At 42.8% G+C, this 23,416-nt stretch overlaps 1 pseudogene; it reads left to right on the forward strand.

Moving 5' to 3' along the window:
• Positions 1-7,094, forward strand: part of LOC139381967 (leucine-rich repeat flightless-interacting protein 2-like) — a 31,784-nt pseudogene extending 24,690 nt beyond the window's left edge.
• The last annotated feature ends 16,322 nt before the right edge of the window (positions 7,095-23,416 follow it).

Here is a 23,416-nt window from a genome sequence, read left to right on the forward strand (position 1 = left end):
CATTACCATCCCCCCTAGACTGTCGGGCCAAAAGGGATTCGTAACACTTGGAGTTACATTGTGTTGTTTAAGTGTTCCCTTTATTTTTTTTGAGCAGTGTATATAAGGTGGATTTATTTTTTTATTTTTTTTGCATGGGTTATGTATTGAATTCTCTTTGGAAGAGGAGTGATGAATCGAGGTTCTTTGCGCAAAAAAAAGGCAAGTAACATCAACAGAAGACAGCACTACATACCTGTCACGGCCGTCGAATGAAGAGGACCAGCGTGGTGAGCGTACATATTCCCTTTATTAGAAATGACGCAGACAAACCACAAAACAACCGTGAAGCTTAAGGGCTATGTGCCACAAACAAAGTTAACTTCCCACCCTGAAAGGAGGGAAAGGGCTACCTAAGTATGGTTCCCAATCAGAGAACGATAGACAGTTGTCCCTGATTGAGAACCATACCCGGCCAAAACATAGAAATACAAAATCATAGAAAACATAGAATGCCCACCCCAAATCACAATGTAACCAAATAGAGACATAAAAAGGCTCTCTTAAGGTCACACAATACCACTTTCTCCTCAAACCTTGTTCACTGCTCTGAAAGCCAAGCAGTTTCAAGTCTCAGGACCACACAGTGATTGTGACTGGGGCACCTACTGCATTGAAATACTCCATGAATAAACTCTATACCAGATATAAACTGCCCTTTTTTTGTTACATTTTTCCTTCAATCATGAACAAATTGTTGGATGTTTTTTATTATTGTTATATAATTTTCCTTGTATCCTTGTTCCTTGTTTTTGACTCGCAAAACATGTGGCTGTAGTGTGTAAAATACCTACACAACAAGATATCTATTTTATACAAGAAAGTGACCGAGGTCCGCTTGACCCATAAATTAATCAAATTTTTATATTGACAATTCTCAGGGTATCTGCAAGATTAGGGGGAAGAGATAGCAAAAAGGGGTCCCACATTGTATAGGAATATCCTTTGTTCCTAGCACTAATTTTCTCCAGTGGTAACACTTTGAAGACCTCACAATACACTGATTTATTGTTGGTGGCTGATCTTTTATCCAGTTAAGGAGAGTGCATTTGCAGGTCACAAATAATACTTTTTTAATAAGATTGAGCTGTGCTTAAGTAAGTGAGGGCCTGTTCCCTGATGACACCCAGTACAAATAGCCATGGGTCCATTCTTATAGGACATATGAACATGCCCTCAAGCTCCGTTTTGACGTTTTGTCAGAAGATTTTACTCAACGGGTAATTCTTAATGAAATGGAGTGGGTTGAGATGTTGAAGTTCCTTGGTGTCCACATCATCAACAAACTATCATGGTCCAAAACACACCAAGACAGGTGTGAAGAGGGCACATCAACACCTTTTCCACCTTAGGGAACTGAAAATATTTGGCATGGGTCCCCAGATCCTCAAAGTTCTACAGCTGCACCATCGAGAGCATCCTGATTCCTGACTGGTGGCATCACCACCTGGTATGACAATCGCTCGGCGTCTGACCTTAAGGTGCTACAGAGGGTAGTGCGTACGTCCCAGTACATCACTGGGGCCAAGCTTCCTGACATCCAGGACCTATATACTAGGCGGTGTCAGAGGAAGGCCCAAATAATTGTCAAAGACTCCAGTCACCCAAATCATAGACTGTTCTTTCTGCTAGGAACAAAAGGCTCCTTCACAGCTTCTACCCCCAAGCCATAAGACTGCTGAACAGTTAATGAAACGGCCACCCAGACTATATAAATGGACCCCCCCCCCCCCCCCCTTTTAGTCAATTTACAAATTACCTCAACTAACCTGTATAACATGTAAAACAGGCCCTGAATGATGGGTCGCCACTATGTTGGGCGCACTGATTGGTGTCACCTCATCAGTCAGTATGTGTTACACCTGTGCTGGTTGTCATGTTAGTGGGAAGGTGTTTCACCTGTGTTGACCCAGGTGATATTTAGGAGTGGCTGGCCTACTGCTGATGAGAGATGTTGGGGGAGAGCTACACTTCAGCTGTGGTGCGATTTCGAGCACAACTTATATAAGTTTGAAAGAAGCCTGAGTTTTGGTGTGCCTACCACCCTGAGACTCAAGGTGCTCTTGAGAGATTTCATCAGACTTTTGCTTTGAGTTTGAGATACTCAGATGAAGGGGTCCCTTTTGTGCTATTTGCAGCACGTGAGGCTGTTCAGGAATCTCTCGAGTTTAGTCCGAATGAACTCTTCCTTTGAGTTTGCTGAGAGAAGGATTGTTGCAGGGCGACCCCTTAAACAAATTTGTCAGAGCATGTTAGCACTTTTCAATACAGGTTACACCATGCCTGTGAGTTTGCCAGTGAGAATCTGGAGAAGGCGCAAACTAAAATTAAAGTTTGGTATGATTGAAAGGCCCGAAACCGCACTTTCGCATGGGGTATGTCCTGGTTTTGTTGCCCGTTCTCTGAGGTCATCGTTGCAGGTTCACTTTTCAGGCCCTTACCTCATAATGAAAAGAATGTGTAATCTGGATTACATCAATGCCACGCCAGAGCTCAGGAGAAACTCGGCTGTGTCATGTCAACATGTTGAAACCACACTTCATCCACTACGATCCGAGGCAAAGTTGGTGGAAACCAGTAATCATGTTCTGCCTGTGGCCATTGCTGTCACCGTTGACTATAGTCTTCTCAATAGTATGAGGAAAGTCCAATACACCCTGTGCCAGTTGAACGGTTGAGTAACTTATTTTTGGCATACTTGTCTCCGGAGGAAAAAGGCAACATTGTTCCACTGCTTTTAGAATACTAGGGTTTATTCTCAGACGTGCCAACCCAACCAAATGTACTCGAGCATGACATTGACGTTGGGGACTCTGCCCCAATCCAACAGCATGCCTATCGAGTGAACCCTTTAAAGAGAGGAAAGTTAATAAGAATATTGTAGGAGTTTCCCTTTGAAATCAGACAAGTCTGTGGTAAGGACAACTTGGTTGTTGATTATCTTTCAAGGGTGGTCAGTTCATAAGTTTTGTGTTGTCTTTAGCCTGTGTGTAGCCCTGGCTCACCATTGATTTTTGACTGTACGTTTTGCCGTTTTAGATATGAATATTGTTTTGGTTGCACTTGTTCCAGGGGGATTAGAGTAATAGAAATATGTACGTTTTTCAAAACGTCAACGTTTTCAGCAGCTATATAAAATAAATATTATATATTTATTTTAAGTGGCTGTTTTTGTCTTGTATTTAATGATTGACTACTCCTTTATTTTGGAGAAGGCGATGCATAAGTAGCGATGCATTTAAGTTGATGATGGAAGTTGTTTTCTATTGGTGGTGAGCAAACTTTGGTTTTGGTTTTTCCATTTATGTTATGAAGTTGGACTTTAGCACTTATAGCATGTAGGGTGCATCGATTGGTGTCACCTTGTCAGTCAGTATGTATAACACCTCTGTTGGTTGCCATCTCGTTAGTGGGAATGTGTTTCACCTGTGTTGGCCCAGGTGCTATTTAGGAGTGGCTAGCCCAGTGCTCCAGTGGAGCTTTAGAGATGTTGGAGAGAGCTACACTTGAATTTTTTATTTAAATGTTTTTATTTCACCTTTATTTACCAGGTTGACCAGTTGTGAACAAGTTCTCATTTACAACTGCGGACCTGGTCAAGATAAAGCAAAGCAGTGTGACAAAAACAACAGAGTTTCACATGGGATAAACAAACCTACAGTCAATAACAACAATAGAAAGGAAAATAGAAAAATATATTTACAGTGTGTGCAAATGTAGAAGAGTAGGGAGGTAGGCAATAAATAGGCCATAGAGGCGAAATAATTACAATTTAGCATTAATACTGGAGTGATAGATGTGCAGATGATGATGTGCAAGTACTGGGGTGCAAAAGAGCAAGAGGTTAAGTAATAATATGGGGATGAGGTAGTTGGCTGTGCTATCTACAGATGGGCTGTGTACAGGTACAGTGATCGGTAAGCTGCTCTGACAGCTGATGCTTAAATTTAGAGAGGAAGATATGACTCCAGATTCAGATTTTTGCAATTTGTTCCAGTCATTGACAGCAGAGAACTGGAAGGAAAGGCAGCCAAAAGAAGTGTTTGCTTTTGGGGATGACCAGTGCAATATACCTGCTGGAGCGCATGCCACGGGTGGGTGTTGCTATGGTGGAATTTTGAGCTCTACCTATTTAAGTTTTAAAGAAGCCTGAGTTTTGGTGTTAACCCCTGTCTGTTTTGCTCCATAGTCTTTTTGCTCTCTATCCTAAGTTGTTGTGGGCATTTATTTTAGTTTGTCTGGTGGTTGTCTTTTAGAACCCATTACTAGGGGCTTATGCCAACTTTCAGTGGGTGCCTTTCAGAACCCGTTTTGAACCCCTTTCTGTATTGTTTGGTTGTTAGTGATTTTCTTTGTCAGTTCCCTTTGTTACCAACATTTTGAGTTTACAGCACTCCAGTCGACGCTTGGCATTGTGATCTTAGGCTTATGTGCGGCTGCTCTACCATGAAAACCCATTTCATGAAACTCCCGACAAACCGTTTTTTTGTGCTGACATTGCTTCCAGTTGCAGTTTGGAACTCTGTAGTGAGTGTTGCAACCGAGAACAGATGAGTTTTACGTGATTCAGCACTCAGCGGTCTCGTTCTGTGAGCTTGTGTGGCCTACCACTTCATGGCTGAGCCGTTGTTACTCCTAGACATTTCCACTTCGCAATAACAGCACTTACAGTTGACTGGGGCAGCTCTAGAAGGGCAGACATTTGACGAACTGACTTGTTGGAAAGGTAGCATCCTATGACGGTGCCACGTTAAGTCACTGCGCTCTAAAGTAAGGCCATTCTACTGCCGAAGTTTGTCTATGGAGATAGCAAGGCTGTGTGATCGAATTTATACACCCGTCAGAAACGGGTGTCCACATACTTTAATATACGAAATAATACACAAGTATGTTTTTGTTATACAGTGTATTTGGAAAGTATTCAGACTAGAGGTCGACGGATTATGATTTTTCAACGCCGATACCAATACCGATTTATTGGAGGGCCAAAAAAAAGCTGATACCGATTAATTGGCCGTTTTTAAATATTTATTTTTTTAGCTAATGCTAGTTATCATTGGTGCGTGAAACTGGTATCCACGAGTTCATCTGACTCTGGGGAAGTAGACAAAGTCCCCAAAGTATCCCTTTAATCGGACCAAAAGTTTAAACTGAAAACACAAGACTGGGTTCCTATTTGGCATTCTGGCAGTACTTCCATTTCAAAAAGATTTGCTCCCGAATCCTTTCTTGGTACCTACTAAATGTAACCTAGATGCCATCAACTGCCCACTTATATTAGGCTGACAAGTGCAAGGCCCATCCTAATCACTCAAGTGTTGTGTTTATTAGGCATGCAACAGAAAGCACAAATGATAGTTTGTTATTGGCAAAGTCCATCCATGTCAGTCCGTTGTCTTCTGTTTGGTTCCGAATGAACACAACCCAAGATGGTGCATGTGAAATACCTGCCCTCTCCTACCTCCACCTCTAGGACGTATTGTTTCCTGATGGAATAGAACAGGATGTCATTGTCCCAGTTAATCTACGCAACATAACACAAACCTTCCAATTAGTCTCACTAGTCTAGAAGAACTTATTGATACATATTGATCACATATTGATAGGACATGGTCATGGATAAGAATAGTTCACAGTTCACACCCCAGTAGCCAAATGTAGGATGAACATGGCCAGACCCTCCATACGAGGGGTGTAGTTGTCAAGCAGCAATGGCAAACCAGCAAGATTTCCTTCCTGCAAACAAGACATACTGATCTTATGGCCTGGTCATAGAGTGGTGCAAGCTCCAGCAACAATACAACGTCACAAACTCACTCAGAGCCAAGTATTTGTGCATGTATTTTCAAGTGTCTGATCTAGAATCAGGTCCTTCCTGTCCTTATCTTATTCATTATGATCTGAAATGCTAAACTGATCCTATATCAGAACTCCCACTCTAAAACTATTAGTGAAAACAGGCCCAGAATCACAGCCTCTGGTTATAAGAAAAGTACCAATCTCTAGTATGGCACCTCAATTCCTTTTCCAGGCATTGATGAGCGCCATACTTACAGATAACCACAAGATGCAAAGGTTGCCGAAGTCGTACAATATTTTGGGGCTGAATAGCTCCTGGCTGAAAAAATAAAAATAAGCTAAATATTCAGAACCTTGAGCAACCTCATATGAATACTTCTAGCATGTATTTATATAGCAGAAAAATATCATATTAAAGCACTTCTACATGCAACTCTGTACAACGACTGTGCCATGTACATTAAGATATGTGGTTCTGACCTATATTTGGTGGTGTTGAGCAGAGTCCACTGGGGGTTGACACTAGAGTTGCCAACTTTCTCGCTACCAAATAAGGGACAAAAGGTGACGTGCCACGGCGGTGTAGGTATGGTGTTGTGTGAATGAATATACAGTGTATGTCATATTCTTAGTCAATTGGAAAGGCAAAACATTTTTATATTCCATTTAGTCTATAGCTTTACTAAAACTGTATCATTATGTAAACTTATGTGAATAAACCTCAAAATAAATTATCAAAGAATTCACAATTTGGACCTTCACAGCAAAAAAAACATTTCAAATGCAAAAGAGGGTCACAAGTCACTCACCAAGTCTACTTTTTGCTGCTCTTGACTGATTCAAGCAGTCCTTGGTCCTTATGCATAGCCAGAGAGAAGTCCTTACATGACTAGTCACAGCTCACAGATATTTGAAGTTCATTTTTGATCAGCTCTGTCACAGAGCCTCTGTGCTGCATCCATTTCTTGAGTCTGACCATTTAATGGTCATCAGAGAGAAAATCCTCTCCACAAAGGCATTTGAGCCTGGCACACTCAGGACAATCCTGAACATGTTGATCAAGTTGGCTTTCCCTGGGTTTTGGAAAACTGCCACCCACTTCTCACTGGTGGATTTTGTGATATTCTGTCTGTCTTTCTGTATTTCCTCCAGGCACAACACTCTTCATAGAGTTGGTCCATACTGACTGTCTCTGTCTTTTTGAGGGCAACCACCACCTGCTCCCGGTCAGTGAAGGAGAGGTCCTCAGAGGCTGATCGGTTTCAGTTTGAACCTTTACATTGACAAGTGGTTTGATTTCTCACCAGGAAATGTATGTAATGACAGTGTCATAGAACTTCACAAAGTCCTGTTGCTGCTTGGACCTTTGTGCTGACAATTGTTGTCCATCAGCTGCTTGATCTGGTATCCAAAAAAACTGTTCTGTTTCCGCTGAAACATCTTCATTTTGAAATGTTGGACTTCCTCGTAAACATCTGTGATGCAGAGAGTTGTTTCCTCCAGCTTTTTTACGAGTTGGTCAAAAACTTGTTGTGGAAAAAGCACAGATAAATCTCAGCAGCTTCCGTGTTTTCTAAATACTCAAAAATACTCTTCAGCGCCACAGGACAGGTCTCCCCAAGGGACCTGAAGTACGAAGTAAGAGCTGGCCAGCTTTGCAGGAGACGATCGACAGCTGGATGAAGAGAGCCATCGTGTTCAAACATGTCGCAGAATTTCCATCCATTCAATGTCAACAAAGGCAAAAAAATGCAGTCAGTTTCTCTCTTCGGGAAGCAGATACTGAGAAGTGGCTGTAGATCTTTAAAACAATTGTCTCAATATCCACTGACAGCTGATCGCAGGTGTGCTTGCAGGCATTGTGAGCTACAGTGCCTTGCGAAAGTATTCGGCCCCCTTGAACTTTGCGACCTTTTGCCACATTTCAGGCTTCAAACATAAAGATATAAAACTGTATTTGTTTGTGAAGAATCAACAACAAGTGGGACACAATCATGAAGTGGAACGACATTTATTGGATATTTCAAACTTTTTTAACAAATCAAACTGAAAATTGGGAGTGCAAAATTATTCAGCCCCTTTACTTTCAGTGCAGCAAACTCTCTCCAGAAGTTCAGTGAGGATCTCTGAATGATCCAATGTTGACCTAAATGACTAATGATGATAAATACAATCCACCTGTGTGTAATCAAGTCTCCGTATAAATGCACCTGCACTGTGATAGTCTCAGAGTTCCGTTAAAAGCGCAGAGAGCATCATGAAGAACAAGGAACACACCAGGCAGGTCCGAGATACTGTTGTGAAGAAGTTTAAAGCCGGATTTGGATACAAAAAGATTTCCCAAGCTTTAAACATCCCAAGGAGAACTGTGCAAGCGATTAATATTGAAATGGAAGGAGTATCAGACCACTGCAAACCTACCAAGACCTGGCCGTCCCTCTAAACTTTCAGCTCGTACAAGGAGAAGACTGATCAGAGATGCAGTCAAGAGGCCCATGATCACTCTGGATGAACTGCAGAGATCTACAGCTGAGGTGGGAGACTCTGTCCATAGGACAACAATCAGTCGTATATTGCACAAATCTGGCCTTTATGGAAGAGTGGCAAGAAGAAAGCAATTTCTTAAAGTTATCCATAAAAAGTGTTGTTTAAAGTTTGCCACAAGCCACCTGGGAGACACACCAAACATGTGGAAGAAGGTGCTCTGGTCAGATGAAACCAAAATTGAACTTTTTGGCAACAATGCAAAACGTTATGTTTGGCGTAAAAGCAACACAGCTCATCACCCTGAACACACCATCCCCACTGTCAAACATGGTGGTGGCAGCATCAAGGTTTGGGCCTGCTTTTCTTCAGCAGGGACAGGGAAGATGGTTAAAATTGATGGGAAGATGGATGGAGCCAAATACAGGACCATTCTGGAAAACCTGATGGAGTCTGCAAAAGACCTGAGACTGGGACGGAGATTTGTCTTCCAACAAGACAATGATCCAAAACATAAAGCAAAATCTACAATGGAATGGTTCAATAATAAACATATCCAGGTGTTAGAATGGCCAAGTCAAAGTCCAGACCTGAATCCAATCGAGAATCTGTGGAAAGAACTGAAAACTGCTGTTCACAAATGCTCTCCATCCAACCTCACTGAGCTGGAGCTGTTTTGCAAGGCGGAATGGGAAAAAATGTCAGTCTCTCGATGTGCAAAACTGATAGAGACATACCCCAAGCGACTTACAGCTGTAATCGCAGCAAAAGGTGGCGCTACAAAGTATTAATTTAAGGGGGCTGAATAATTTTGCACGCCCAATTTTACAGTTTTTGATTTGTTAAAAAAGTTTGAAATATCCAATAAATGTCGTTCCACTTCATGATTGTGTCCCACTTGTTGATTCTTCACAAAAAAATACAGTTTTATATCTTTATGTTGGAAGCCTGAAATGTGGCAAAAGGTTGCAAAGTTCAAGGGGGCCGAATACTTTCGCAAGGCACTGTATGTGAGCTGGGCAATTAGCTTTCAGAATGGGATTGTTGGCACTGCTCAATAACTGGTAAACAGAGGTGTTTTCCAAAGTTGACATTGGCATTATCTGCTGCATAGGTGTCATGTATTGTCATATTATGTCTTGTTCCTGTTCTTTCTCTTCACTCCGTCTCCCTCTGCTGGTCGTATTAGGTTACCTTCTCTTCCTCTCCTTCCCCCAGCTGTTCCTCATCTTCTCTAACTACCTCGTTCACCCTTTTCCCACCTGTTCTCTTTTTCCCTCTGATTAGGTCTCTATTTCTCTCTCTGTTCCTGCTTCTGTCTTTGTCAGATTCTCGTTTGAGTTTCTCATGCCAGAACCAAACTATCGTCTCGTTTGCTTCACCCTTGTCCTGTCCTGTCGGAATCTGCCTGTTCATCTGATGCTACGTGTGATCAGGTACCTCTGTTCTCTACGACCCGCGCCTACCCAGAGAGACCAGCAGTCTGTCGCCGCTAACCCAGCTATTCTCCTCTGCTGCTAAGAAGGGGACTCTAACCCAGCTATTCTCCTCTGCTGCTAAGAAGGGGGACTCTTCTGTGAATATCAGAAGGACTTTATGATTCATTTGTCGCCCTCTCTGCGGGTTGTCTATTTTGCCATTATATACATTTGAAGAGGATCTATGTCTCCCCTGTGTTTTGACATTAAAGGACTCTGTTTTTGTTAAACCGCTTTTGGGTCCTCACTCACGTGCATAACAATAGGGCTGTGATGTCTAATATCCAGTTCATGCTTTTCCAGACAGTTCATCAGAGCTTGATGTATGCCATTTGCAGTTTCATCATTGTCTTCATAAAAGTCAAGTAACTTGCACTGCACTCCATCAAACACAGAAATATCTCACGCACACTGGAAACATGTTTCTATTTCCCTTGTTTGAGGCATCACTGGCAACTGAGAAATAGGCGGGCTCACCTTCGGTTGGGGACACAGTGTTTGGTCCTAAAACATTCATTGTAATCGTCTCAGCTTCCGTTCTTCCCAAGTGCATCTTCTTCACACCATTTGAGTCATGAAAGAAAGCACCTTTGATCTTAACAAGACAGTCGGTGCTGTTGTAGCTGAGTCTGTGTTTAACCGTATGGTACGCAGTAACCATATGGTACGCAAGTAAGGCTTCACTTGCCGCGATTTTTGTTATTTTCACGAAGAATGCACCGATATTGCTAGCACCTTCAGCTAATTTGGCCTTCTTGTGCATTTCTGTGGATGCATGCTGAGTTAGATCATTCTTTCCTCCATGGCCAATTGAAAATTCCCGAAGGCATAAAGTACAGAAAGCTTTCGTCGAGTCACCACTGACGGGCTTAACCCACGTCTATTTTTGCTTCCTATTGTTTGTTGTAGCTGCACAGTATTTACTTTTTTGCAGGTTTATCCATATTTCCTTGATATGCCGAACCGACCAAACAGCAACAGAAATTACTTTGCAGGAATTTGGCGCGTTTACGCTATACTGTGATTGGATGAATATACGGGACAAGGGAGGTCCGATATGGGACAAACTAATTTAGCCCAATATAAGGGACATCCCGGCTAATACGCGACAGTTGGCAACCCCAGATGACACAGCCCATTAAACGAGTGGTTCTGAAGCTTCTCGGTGTAGACCTGATGTAACAGTATAATTTTAAACCGTCCCCTCGCCCATACCCGGGCGCGAACCAGGGACCCTCTGCACACATCAACAACAGTCACCCACGAAGCGTCGTTACCCATCTGGTCGTCGTTACCCATCGCTTGCAGAGCAAGGGGAACTACTACTTCAAGGTCTCAGAGAAAGTGACGTCACCGATTTGAAACGCTATTTAGCGCGCACCGCTAACTAAGCTAGCCGTTTCACATCCGTTACACTGAGGTAGACCTGAGGAAGACCAAACATATATTTGCCAGGCTTTCAAACCAAATCTTCTTCTAAGTGTTTTTGCCATCCTTAATTTACTAGCTACAATCTCCCTTTTTTGTAATGAAGTAATTACAACAGTTCGAGTAACTTTCTTCACCTGTTGGTGTCAGCAAAGACACAATCACTGAGTATTGTGGAATATCTATATGAACGACCGATAGACTAGAAAAGATTATCGGCTTTGATGATAGTCCCACTACTGTACATAGCAAAACTGCCGCTATGCCAGCCAACACTCACCGCCTGAGCCACGAACACTGGACAATGCCGAAGAATGTCTAGCTGGGAAAAGCTAACAGGACCAGATGAGCTAGCAAAGCATGTTCTTGGGATTCAGCAGTGATCAGCTGATGGTTGCATACTACTCGAGCTAGCACAAGTTTTGAAAATGGGCTGCGCTGGCCTGGGTTTACCCCTGACTGCGCTCAAATTTGAGCATTCCATTCCAGCCAGCTCGAATTTGGCCCTAATTTTAAGTGCCAGTGGAAACGGGGCTTTATTCAGCTCAACGAAGGCCTTCTGCTGCTATAGAAACACACACAGAGAAAATGTTTCCTGTTAATCTTTGAACTATTGATTTCAGAGGTGTCTGACCTCTCTGGCATCGCTCATGCTCTTTCTGGAGCTGCTCCAACTCCACATTCAGGCTGAGGGAAAACCAGGGGCGCAACTTTAGTTTTAGAAGTGGCGGGGGCATTAATTTTTAAAGTGTCCAGTTGGATAAACACTCCAAACAGCCTACCCGACCGCTCGGAGGCGTCTGCATGGTCCTAAAGCACACCGTCGCCTGTTTTGTATCACATTCCAATGATAAAACTGGGGGAGACAAAAATGTAATTGTGACATGCGCCCCCCCCGCCATCCCCAGTGAAAGTTGCGTAATGTTATGTTTGCACTGTTTCCCCCTATCAGTGAACAATGTGTGGGGAAATAATAGAGATGTGACTTAGCAGGATCAACAAGCTGCTTTGTGAGCTCGAGAGTTTGGTTAAGGGGGAGGGGAAGTAGATATTACAAATAGTTGACACATTGTGTCATACTGTGTGCACACAACATCTGATTTACGGATAAGCGATTCAGTTTCTCTTAGTGTTCTGGATAGATTTTGTATCCTACTCTGTCCTTTATGCTGTACACATGAAACATGACCTAATTAGAATGTTTGGTAGCATGTACAGTGCCTTCGGAAAGTATTCAGATCAGATAACTTTTTCCAAATTTTGTTACGTTACAGCCTTATTTGGAAATTTATTAAATCGTTTAATCCCACTCATCAATCTACACATAATGACAAAGCAAAAACATTTTAGCAAATTTATTACAAATAAAAAAACATAGGGACGGTGCAAGGAATCCTCCAGACAAGACACTTGGCATTCGGGCCATCTTGGTTTTATCAGACCAGATAATCTTGTTTCTCAGGGTCTGACTCCTAGCGGGCTGTCATGTGCCTTTTTTAGTAAGAAGTGGCTTCCATCTGGCCAATCTACCATAAAGGCCTGATTGGTTGGAGTGCTGCAGAGATGGTTGTCCTTTTGGAAGGTTTTCCCATCTCCACAGAGGAACTCTAGAGCTCTGTCAGAGTGACCATTGGGTTCTTGGTCACCTCCCTGACCAAGGCCCTTCTCCCACGATTGCTCAGTTTGGCCAGGCGGCCAGCTCTAAAAAGAGCCTTGGTGGTTGAAAACTTCTTCCATATAAGAATGATGGAGGCCACTGTGTTCTTGGGGACCTTCAATGCCGCAGAAATGTTTTGGCACCCTTCCCCAGGTCTGTGCCTCGACACAATCCTGTATCGGAGCTCTACGGCCAATTCCTTCGACCTCATGGCTTGTTTTTTGCTCTGACATGTACTGTCAACTGTGGGACCTTTTATATAGACAGGTGTTTGCCTTTCCAAATCATGTACAAAAGCATCAAATAGCCCCTGTGATATGCAAGTTTTTAGGGAAGTTAGGAACCAACAGGCAGTTAGGAAAGCTAATGCTAGCTTTTTCAAACAGAAATTTGCATCCTGTAGTACAAACTCAAAAAAGTTCTGGGACACTGTAAAGTCCATGGAGAATAAGAGCACCTCCTCCCAGCTGCCCACTGCACTGAGGCTAGGAAACACAGTCACTACTGATAAATCCACAATAATTGAGAATTTCAATAAGCATTTTTCTACGGCTGGCCATGCTTTCCACCTGGCTACCCCTACCCCGGTCAACAGCCCTGCGCTCCCCACAGCAACTCGCCCAAACCTCCCCCACTTCTCCTTCACCCAAATCCAGATAGCTGATGTTCTGAAAGAGCTGCAAAATCTGGACCCCTACAAATCAGCCGGGCTAGACGATCTGGGCCCTCTCTTTCTAAAATGATCTGCCGAAATTGTTGCAACCTCTATTACTAGCCTGTTCAGCCTCTCTTTCATATTGTCTGAGATTCCCATAGATTGGAAAGCTGCCGTGGTCATCACCCTCTTCAAAGGGAGAGACACTCTAGACCCAAACTGCTACAGACCTATATCTATTCTACCCTGCCTTTCTAAGGTCTTTGAAAGCCAAGTTAGCAAACATTACCGACCATTTGAATCTCACCGTACCTTCTCCGCTATGCAATCTGGTTTCAGAGCTGGTCATGGGTGCACCTCATCCACGCTCAAGGTCCTAAATGATATCATAACCTCATCGAAAAGAGACATTACTGTGCAGCTGTATTCATCGACCTGGCTAAGGTTTTCGACTCTGTCAATCACAACATTCTTATTGGCAGACTCAACAGCCTTGGTTTCTCAAATGATTGCCTCGCTTGGTTCACCAACTACTTCTACGATAGAGTTCAGTATGTCAAATCGGAGGGCCTGTTGTCCGGACCTCTGGCTGCTGGTGATTCTTTGATCCACCTCTACGCAGATGACACCATTCTATATACCTCTGGCCTTTCGTTGGACACTGTGTTAACTAACCTCCAGGTGAGCTTCAATGCCATACAACTCTCCTTCCGTGGCCTGCAACTGCTCTTAAATGCAAGTAAAACTAAGTGCATGCTCTTCAACCGATCACTGCCCGCACCTGCCCACCCGTCCAGCATCACTACTCTGGACGGTTCTGACTTAGAATATGTGGACAACTACAAATACCTAGGTGTTTGGTTAGACTGTAAACTCACCTTCCAGACTCACATTAAACATCTCCAATCCAAAATTAAATCTAGAACCGGCTTCCTATGTCGCAACAAAGCATCCTTCACTCATGCTGCCAAACATACCCTGGTGAAACTTACCATCCTACCGATCCTCAACTTCGTCGATGTCATTTACAAAATAGCCTCCAACACTCTACTCAACAAATTGGATGCCGTCTATCACAGTGCCATCCGTTTTGTCACCAAAGCCCCATATACTACCCACCACTGCGACCTGTATGACCTTGTTGGCTGGCCCTCGCTACATACTCGTCGCCAAACCCACTGGCTCCAGGTCATCTTCAAGTCTCTGCTAGGTAAAGCCCCACCTTATCTCAGCTCACTGCTCACCATAGCAGCACCCACCCGTAGCACGTGCTCCAGAAGGTATATCTCACTGGTCACCCCATAAGATAAATAAAAACGTTTTGTTTTGTCATTATGGGGTATTGTGTGTAGATTGCTGGGGATTTTTTTAATTTAATCAACTTTAGAATAAGGCTGTAATGTGGAAAAGTGAACGGGTTGGAATACTTTCTGAATGCACTGTATGTTTTGAGAGTGTCAAACTCTATGAAATGTCTCTCTTTTGAGTGGGTGGGGTTGAACAGTTTGGCCTGACTCTTACCGGTCAGTTTCAGCCTCTCTCTGCTTTAGCTCCTCCTCTGTCCTACTCTGTTGCTCCGCCTTCATCTTCCTCAGCATGGAGTCAATGGCACTCAGATCCCAGTTCCGTAAAATGGCAATCACAGCCATCCCAAGAAGCCACCTGGAACATGCCAACAAACACATAAGCCCAAACAAGGTTTGTAAAACAGAAATACACAGACACCCACTGTCTCTCTCTCGTTCTCAAACACACACACACACATACGCAGAGATATAGAACCTTGATTATTGCATGCCTGCTCTGGAGTGCTGACATCACCTGCGTGGGTCCTCGGGTCTGCCCCCAGCTGAACTGCTCCAAGATGGCACCCAAAAAGGAGCTCTGTAGATTGGCTGCCATCCAAACACACCCTATTAAAAAAAACACTACATTACATACTTCTGCAATTGCTAAGGCCTTAGGCATGGACACCTAACTCCAATACTTAGAAGTTGTTTGCCTGCTGGAGGAAGTTTGCATATGACCTATGCTCCACAAAGAAAGGGTTTAAGTCGAGTCATGCCTTTTTGCCTATCAATAGTTTGTATGTGTCAATGGGAATTGGTGGGGGAACACTCAATCTCACCTAACCAAGAGCTAATATTTCTGTTAGCGCTGTACTATCTCACCAGTGTGTTCTCTCCACCAATAGGGTGATAACCTCCAGCTGATCCCACCTTCTGCTTCTGACACTGATGTGTTGCTGATGGCATCTGTGATGTTGATCATGCAAAGTTGGTTTAGCAGCCACTGGCATGTTTTGTGTCTCTGTCATAGACCTAGATAAGTACCAAAGCAAAATTATGTTAGAAATGTCCTGTAAATGTACACTGAGTGTACATAACATTAAGAACACTTACTCTTTCCATGACACGATATGATCCCTTATTGATGTCACTTGTTAAATCCACTTCAATCAGTGTAGATTAAGGGGAGGAGACAGGTTAAAGAAGGATGTTTATGTGGCCTCCCGGGTGGCGCAGTGGTTAAGGGTTCGCGCCCAGGCTCTGTTGTAACCGGCCGCGACCGGGAGGTCCGTGGGGCGACGCACAATTGGCCTAGCGTCGTCCGGGTTAGGGAGGGCTTGGTCGGTAGGGATGTCCTTGTCTCATCGCGCACCAGCGACTCCTGTGGCGGGCCGGGCGCAGTGCGCGCTAACCAAGGTTGCCAGGTGCACGGTGTATCCTCCGACACATTGGTGCGGCTGGCTTCCGGGTTGGATGCGCTGTGTTAAGAAGCAGTGCGGCTGGTTGGGTTGTGTATCGGAGGACGCATGACTTTCAACCTTCGTCTCTCCCGAGCCCGTACGGGAGTTGTAGCGATGAGACAAGATAGTAGCTACTACAACAATTGGATACCACGAAAAAGGGGTAAAAAAAAAAAATATATATATATATATATATATATATGTTTATGCCTTCAGACAATTGAGACATTGAATGGCACACTTACACAAGAGGGTGAATGGGCAAGAACGGGGTATGGTAGTACAGTAGGTGTCGTATACTCCCTCTAGGTCATCAGGCTGCTGATTATCCCGCACAGCTGTCACCATCGTCTCGCCGCACCTGCGCCTCATGACACTCACCTGGACCATCACCTCCTTGATTATCTTCCCTCTATCTGTCACTCCTCTTGGTTCCTTCCTCAGGTGTTATTGGTTCTGTTTTCATGTCGGTGCGTTGTTTGTGTTCATTGTTTATTTTATGTATTAAAACACTCACTCCCTGAACATGCTTCCAGACTCTCAGCGCACTCCGGGTGCACCGGTTTCAGTGTGTCAAGAACTACAACGCTACTGGGTTTTCATGCTCAACAGTTTCCCTTATTTATCAAGAATGGGCCACCACCCAAACGTCATCCAGCCAACTTGACACAACTGTGAAAAGCATTGGAGTCAACATGGGCCTGCATCCCTATGGAAGGCTTTCGACACCTTGTTGAGTCCATGCCTCAAAGAATGTAGGCTGTTCTGAGGGCAAAGGGGGGTGCAACTTAATATTAGGAAGGTGTTCCTAATGGTTTGTACACTCTGTGTATACTATTGTGGATTATATTGATGCCACAATAATAAAGACAAAGAAAAAAGAAAATCCAAGTTATGGAGAAGTAAATCATTGTCACTTGCCACAAACATTTTTCACAACAGCTTTTTCACTTTAGTATGTGGCCCATGTGCATCTATACATTTTTTTTGTCAATTACTCATGTCTTCATTACATGTCCCCACAGATCTTACAGATATCAGTCACACCACCTTTGGAATTGCTAACACTTCCTTGGCCTCCTCCATCAAACACTGCTTCCAGAAGTCGGGTTCGTAGAAATTGCTCTTCCTTCTTCCTCTTGTCCTCCTCCTTCCTTTCACGCTCTGCCTATTCCTGTTCTCTTTGTAGTAGTGCCATAAAAGACTGCAGGCCAATCAAAACACACTTATCCGGGCACACACACTTCTAATTTTCAGAACCAATGGCGTCACATTGATTGTACGCTGCAACACACTCGTAGGCACACTCACGGATGCTATTTAAAAGAAGAACAAAGGAGGAGATCTGAGTCAACGTGTAATGTCAAGAGTTCTATGACTCAGCATTTAACATTTTAAAATGTTAATATGCTTTATAAATCCAAACCTAACACCATTATCATAGCTAATTAGCTACAGCCTCTTTCTCAATGTTAGAAGATAGGTTGGTAGCCTAGTGGTTAAAGAGTTGGGCCAGTAACCGAATGGTTGCTGGTTTGAATCCCGTGCCAGCTAAGTGAGAAGTCTGTTGATGTGGCACTTAACCCTAATTGCTCCTGTTAGTTTCTCTGGCTAAGAGTGTCTGCTAAGATGTAAATGATCCATAAGGTCTTTGTAGTTCTGTTTGCCCTTCCGTCTCCCACCCCGCTCTCACCTGGCCAGCAGGCCTTGAGTGGCCCACTGGATGGTCACTGCAGCTAGCTCCTCTGGAGTCGGCTCTACATCAACAATAAACATGCATACAGTTAGGAAAAACAAGTCCCTATTATTATTAAAATGTATAAATATGAAATAGTGTGTACGGTGTAGTTTAGCCTCAGTGCAGACTTATTGTATTTTCTTTGCATGTCAAGATGTATTTCTTCAATGCCTTTGTAACCAGGTACATTATTGAGAACACATTGTCTTTTACAATAACAAGAGCAAAACCGCAAAGCAATAGACTAACACAACAACACCCGTGCAGACAATAGAGCATGACCACAGTATACATAAGATTGTACAGTCGACTTTACCGCCTAATCCTATCTGTACAGCCCAAATATTTATTTTACCTGGAGTATTCGGTTCCTTTGTGCTGTTCAATATGGTGACCTTGACCTTTTCTGTTATCATAATATCTCACCTAGGCCTATGTGTTTATATATGGTTTGTACATGTTTAGAAGTTGATTTGTTACATTTTTTTTTTTAAGTATTAAATGGTATTGAATTGAAATGTAGAATATATAGCTTCATGAATATCATCAGAGGGCTCCAGAAATAATTGTAAAATTTGCTGACTAAAGTAGTATGGCAACGGTTGTCAAAACAATGAATCCTGCTCTATGGTATGTCGCGAGTCGACAATCTATCTACTGCTCCCCTGTGTGCCTTGGGTGGTGCCTGCAGGAAACAATGAGGGATTGTTTTCAAGCTTCCACTTGAGTGAGTTGCATCACTTCCTTTGACCACATCAGACTCCCTTGGGTTTACGAAGAGACAATTGTGTAATTTAGGCCTAAGTAATGTGTCCACTGGCTTTCTCATAAATCATGTTTACTAAATAGAGTGCATTCTGTTCTGCCACAGGCGGGATAGGACACAAGACACCAACCTTCTGCATAACAACACATAATGCAACCGTGATAGACTATATTCTATTGCTCTTTTGGCTATCACGCCTGGAGCGACAGTAGCTTTTAAGATCTTAGGGAAGGTATGATGTCACCAATGTACCTCAGCCAACCAGCGAGTCTCACTTCAACTACACAAGCATTATGCACACAGATCTCAATTTAGGATTAAGGCCTAGGTGTACGAGGACGTTCAAATCAGATCTTCTTTACATTGTTGCAATGGAAGTAAGACAAAGGTAAATTGACTCATTTTCGATTGTAAGATTATTATATATTTTTTTACCTTTATTTAACTAGGCAAGTCAGTTAAGAACAAATTCTTATTTTTAATGACGGCCTAGGAACAGTGGGTTAACTACCTGTTCAGGGGCAGAACGACAGATTTGTACCTTGTCAGCTCGGAGATTTGAACATGAAACCTTTCCGTTAGAATGAGTAATACAAAGCAGTACTTTTCCTTGGTGGTTGCACAGTCTTGGCACTGGCAGAGAGGGTGTTTTCTTATACCTTGGCAGCAGCATTTCTTGTGGACTGGCCACCCTGGGTCGCCCGGTGTTCTGTCTGCGCTGTGGTGATACACTTTCCAGAGCACAAACAAAGAGTGGAAATTATACTACACATCAAAAGAAAGATCAGCACAACACATCACTATGTACAGAAGGCTAGGTTATCACATATGATGGAATGGTAACTTAAACCAAAAAACAGGCCTGTTTGTGTTCAAAATGGGCTGGGATATTGGTAACTAAATGATGTAGTCTGTAATTGTTTTGCATCTTCACTTCAGACCACAAGCTTTTGCTAAGGCCTAAATTGTCACATTCAGAAACAGATCGACATCGGCTGACTGCTTTAATCCTCCAATGCCATGCATGTCTTGCATACCTGCCTTTTATGATTGGACTGCTCCCTTTGACGGTGCCAGTTTTCCCTGCCAGTTAAGTACCGCGTCAAACCAGAGGAACCAATCTATGAGCCCATAACTGTAGTACAATTATCCAGGGGCAGACTGGCCATCTGGCGTTTTGGGCAAATGCCAGATGGGCTGGTCCATTTTTTAGCCAAGGGGGCCAGAATGGTCCGGTGTGTTAAAAATGCCAGGGCCTATTTCTGGTCCCAGTCTGCCCCTGCAATTAGCCAATAAGAGATGGTGGTTTCAAACCTCTCCAACTAGTTGTTGGTGTTAGATTCACTTCCTGAAAGCTTGCTGGTGACCATGGTAACACCTGTGCGGATGGATGCGGTAAAGAGGTCAATGGAACGCAGACTGGGGGGGATAGAAGCACGTCGGACACACATTCAACAAATCTGATCTAACAAAAAGCGATATTCGCCAAATCTGTCATGATTGATTTATGTAATGACCCACAATGTGGTTACTAAAGTCCAATTTGGATGTATTAGACTGTTTTCGCTGCATAACATTTAGAAGTAGTACATTTTCAGGTTTAGAAGAAGTGACTGCTAAACTCCCATTCGTAAAAGCTGACAGCATAGCTAGCATAGAGAAACTGGTGATGGTAATCAAATATGTTTTTTAAAGGGATAATCCATCACAAACCACACATTTTCTATGAGTAACAGTGTTGAACAGTTAAATAACACTAATATATGAACACATTTTTTATTTTGTCAATATAACAAAGTTGGTGGCAACATCATTGTGGAAATATGTTGCAGCTCAGTCTAATACAAAACCCACAATGCAATGCTCTCTCTGGGCTAGCTGGCTGGCTAGCTAGCTAGGTATGGCAAACACACAGTTGAAGTCCAAAGTTTACATATGTAACCGGTGTGAAATTGCTAGCTAGTTAGCGGGGTGCTCGCTAATAGCGTTTTAATCAGTGACGTCACTCACTCTGAGACCTTGAAGTAGTTGTTCCCCTTGCTCTGCCTTTAAACAGCTTGGGAAATTCCAGTAAATTATTTCATGACTTTAGAAGCTTCTGATAGGCTAATTGACAACATTTGAGTCAATTGGAGGTGTACCTGTGGATGTATTTCAAGGCCTACCTTCAAACTCAGTGCCTCTTTGCTTGACATCATGGGAAAAGACCTCCACAAGTCTGGTTCATCCTTTGGAGAAAGGACATTTCCAAATACCACGTTCATCTGTACAAACAATAGTACACAAGTATAAACACCATGGGACCACGCAGCCGTCATACCGCTCAGGAAGGAGACGCGTTCTGTCTCCTGGAGATGAACGTACTTTGGTGCAAAAAGTGCAAATCAATCCCAGAACAACAGCAAACGACCTTGTGAAGATGCTGGAGGAAACAGGTACAAAAGTATCTATATGCACAGTAAAACTAGTCCTATATCGACATAACCTGAAAGGCCACTCAGCAAGGAAGAAGCCACTGATCCAATACCTCCATACAAAAGCCATACTACAGTTTGGCCATAATGACCATCGTTATGTTTGTAGGAAAAAGGGGGAGGCTTGCAAGCCAAAGAATAACATCCCAACCGTGAAGCATGGGGGTGGCAGCATCATGTGGTGGGGGTGCTTTGCTGCAGGAGGGACTGGTGCACTTCACAAAATAGATGGCATCATGAGGCAGGAAGATGATGTGGATATATTGAAGCAACATCTCAAGACATCAGTCAGGAAGTTAAAGCTTGGTTGCAAATGGGTCTTCCAAATGGACAATGACCCCAAGCATACTTCCAAAGTTGTGGCAAAATGCCTTAAGGACAACAAAGTCAAAGTATTGAAGTGGCCATCGCAAAGCCCTGACCTCAAACCTATAGAAAATTTGTGGGCAGAACTGAAAAAGCGTGTGCGAGCAAGGAGGCCTACAAACCTGACTCAGTTACACCAGTTCTCTCAGCAGGAATGGGCCAAAATTCACCCAACTTATTGTGGGAAGCTTGTGGAAGGCTACCCGAAATGTTTGACCCAAGTTAAACAGTTTAAAGGCAATGCTACCAAATACTAATTGAGTGTATGTTAACTTCTGACCCACACTGACTTCAACTGTATAATAGACAGTAGCAGCAGTGTGTGTGTGTGTGTGTGTGTGTGTGTGTGTGTGTAAAGAGTCAAAAAGAGTAAACGGGTCAATGCAGATAGTTTGGGTAGCTAAGCTATTTAGCAGTCTTATGGGTTGGTGGTAGAAGCTGTTCAAACAAACAAGATATTTAAATGCATTTGTATATGATTTGTTTATTTATATCAAACCAACACTTTACTTTTTTATGAATTTAGAATCGTTAGCACTTTTTTATGTTTCTATGACAATCAATGCAAATGTTATTGTGAACAAGAGATTTAAATGCATTTCTATATGATATCATTACTTTATCTAATCATCACTTGACTTGTTATGTAATTCAAAGATTGTAAAAGTTGGCCAGACCTTTTTAGAGTAATTATCACTTGTTTTGATGTTTCTACGGCAATCAATGCAAAAGCCATTGTGAACAAGAGATTTAATGGAGAATGTATGTTGTGTCTAATAGAAAACCTTCTTTACCTCGGTGATATACCGATCCCATACATCCAGTGGAAACGTCATAAAAGACGAGAAGATTTTTCCCCTGCACAAAAACAGCTGTCTGTCCCAAGCTCAATAGGCTAGTTGATACAATGTTACAAGTTCGCTAGTGACAGATTCGTGCTGGACACGGTTTATTAATTTGATACAATGTTGCACTTTACTAGAGATACCTCAAGTCAAGACAAATAGAAAGTGAGGCAGACAGGCCGAGTAGAGAACTGAATTCAACTGAAAGAACCTGTTTTTTTCATCAGGATATTTTCTTCTGTTTTTATTTGTTGGCTTTAGGCCTAAACATTTTACTTAGTTGATGATGGAAGTTATAGGCCTACTGCTGCGTTGGCCTATCTCTAAGTTTCATGCGCTCATTTCTTTAGTGGCAAATGGATCAAGGTTTATCAGTGTGTATGGTGCTCGCTCCTGCGTTACTTGATTTATTTTTATTTTTATCATGTTAATTCAGATTTGTATGATTAACCAGGTGACAATGATTTAGAAAAACGAAAACATTATTATTGAAATAAAATGTCCACAAAAATGCGCATATGCAAATCAGAGCTGGCACGCAGATTGGTAGAAATGGTAGGATAAATTGTTAGCTTCCCCAAACTTGAAACTCACTCACTTTACTATAACACCCATAAAACAAGTTCGCATGAAAAAGCGTGCCTCTTTTAATTAAACAAATTCGCATGAAAAAAACGTGTCCCCCTATGGAAATCAAATCATCCATCTGTCCTGGCGCCGGCCATGATTATCGTTAACAGTTGACAAAGACTACCAAGACAATGACAAATATTTATACAGTCCTATCACCAGATGAATGTTCTGCAGGGAACGACACTAGACAGTGAGGGCTGATATATCCGTGCTACAAACTAACTGTAAAAAAAATAGAAAATGTGCAGTTGCAATCTGTAAAGTTAAGGCGGGGCAGAAATCGTCAGCAATATGTGAGACGGGTG

Source organism: Oncorhynchus clarkii, chromosome 23, assembly GCF_045791955.1.
Source record: "Oncorhynchus clarkii lewisi isolate Uvic-CL-2024 chromosome 23, UVic_Ocla_1.0, whole genome shotgun sequence".
Lineage (NCBI taxonomy): Eukaryota > Metazoa > Chordata > Actinopteri > Salmoniformes > Salmonidae > Oncorhynchus > Oncorhynchus clarkii.